A 2,055-nucleotide genomic window follows, 5' to 3' on the forward strand; every position below is an offset into this window, starting at 1 on the left:
GTTTATTTGGAAGACCCGGTGTAATCTTATTTTTTGCCATGAAACTCCTGACTTCCATTCCATTCCTATCAAGGCAATTAATCATGTCAGGGAGTTTTCTCAATCTTCTACTTTTAACTCTGGCAAGCAACTCATTCTAAGCAATTTCTCCTTCACTGATGGGCCTTATCTTTTTGTTGCTTCTATGAATAATGGGGAGTCCAATGCTTATGGTGTTGGTTTTAATCTTACTAATTGTTACTCCCAGTTTGTGTGTGCAGGGTGCTGTAATAATTTTGCAGAAACAACTCTTGAAGCTGAATCCTTAGCTCTTTTGATTGCACTGGGCAGCCTTCATGCGTCCGACCTCCAAGTCAAAACAATCTTCATTGCTTGTTCTGAACTCTTCAACATCATTAACAATGGCAGTGATCCTCAAGCTTGGCGATTGAACCATGATTATCTTTCCAGTTTTGATCTCCCACGAGTTTGCATTATTCCGAAGGCATGGATGACTGTTGCTAACGATCTGGCGATTCATGGAGTTAACTCTCATGCTCTCACTCTTTTTCATCAGGGGTAAGGATCTCCGCTGCTGGCTCATGAAGCAAGTCCTCAAGTCCGGCATAAGTTTGTAATTTTTTTCTTTAATTTGTAATCTTTTGGTTTTTGTTGTGTTCATTGTTTTTTTCTGTCTTTGTTTGTGTTGTTTTTTTCTGTGGGCTTTGGTCTATAATTTTTAAACTCTTGTGTAATTTCTGTTTGTTTTCAATAAAATAGCTCATCGAGCTCCTTCCCCCAAAAAAAAAACATTCACTGCAGTAACTTCAGTCGTTTCTCATTCCTTATCAAATACAAATATTCAAACTTTGCTTCATTCTGTAAATAATTTCATCAAACATTTCAAATGCAATCGATAAGATTTTAAAAAGATGATAATTTCACCTTATCTGAGGTTATATACTCGATATATTTATCAAATTTCTACCGAAGACATTAGATTTGAGAACTTATGAGTATTCTATATTCATCAATGTCTGTCTTTCCACTAGCATCAACTGTTGATGAACATTAATCAAATCAAATTAACATATAGTTATCAAAGACATTCCAAAAATAAATTTTCATACCAAACTACTCCTACCTTTAAAAAAAAATTTGCATTATTTAAAGTTTTAACAGACCAAAGGAAACAAAAGAAGCAAACCACCTACCTCTAACACTTGACAAATGAGTTAAAGGAGAATAGCTCCTCTCAACCTTGGTCACTACTGCTACAACACTCCTGCAATACTTCCACGTTTTGCAGCTTCTTCAAAAGAACAAAGTGCAGAAGAAGAAAAAAAAAAAATCAAACCTTAAATCTTGATGACATGGTGACGCTAATGGGATGGAAACTCTGAAATGCACCGGGAATTCCTCACTTGAGCTATATTACATAAACATGCTGATAAGAGAGGAGGGGTCCATAGTTACTAATACATTTTCTCTTGTCAAATGAAAAATGAGAGATCAATTCTCTTTTTATAATTTTGATTGAGATAAGTTGCTTCCAGCTCTTGAACCTACACCTACTTTTTATTTTTAATGTAATGCTTTTTTTACTGCTTAAAAATTACACTTATTTCTATGTATTTACATGAGAAAAAAAGAAGTCCCTTACTTCTACGTATTTACATGAGAAAAAAAGAAGTCCCTTATTTCTATGTATTTACATGAGAAAAAAAAGAAGTAGAAGGAAGAAAAACAGCATGCAGCAGCATCATTAAAGAGCACATTTACTCGGATGGACAGTCTGTCAAGATTGGTGGAGATGGATGAGGGAAATTTAAAAGCATATGGTTATTTATTACAATTTAAGGCCTGTCCCTTTGAATTGAAATGGGGAGAATTCGAGAAAGTGATGTGAGTTACCCCTATTTTTTTTGTATTAATAAATCCTAAAAATAGACATGTCCAAAATAAATTTTGAACTAAATCTAACCCAACATGGTTTACCTACTAATAAAAGTAGATGAGCCACTTTATAAAAATTCATTTTTTTTTATTTTTTTTATTTTTTTAAATTTATAAAAC

The 2,055-nt window shown here is 33.5% G+C and overlaps 1 long non-coding RNA gene across 1 annotated transcript; it reads right to left on the reverse strand.

The window, feature by feature from the left end:
- Positions 1–963: 963 nt before the first annotated feature.
- On the reverse strand, positions 964–1,453 carry LOC120279994. Its single transcript, XR_005542228.1, has 3 exons — positions 1,337–1,453; positions 1,194–1,264; positions 964–1,037 (listed from the first exon to the last, which is right to left on the reverse strand). It is a non-coding gene; the product is annotated as an uncharacterized LOC120279994 (long non-coding RNA).
- Between the last annotated feature and the right edge of the window lie 602 nt (positions 1,454–2,055).

Source organism: Dioscorea cayenensis, chromosome 17 (genome assembly GCF_009730915.1).
Source record: "Dioscorea cayenensis subsp. rotundata cultivar TDr96_F1 chromosome 17, TDr96_F1_v2_PseudoChromosome.rev07_lg8_w22 25.fasta, whole genome shotgun sequence".
NCBI classification, from domain to species: Eukaryota; Viridiplantae; Streptophyta; class Magnoliopsida; order Dioscoreales; family Dioscoreaceae; genus Dioscorea; species Dioscorea cayenensis.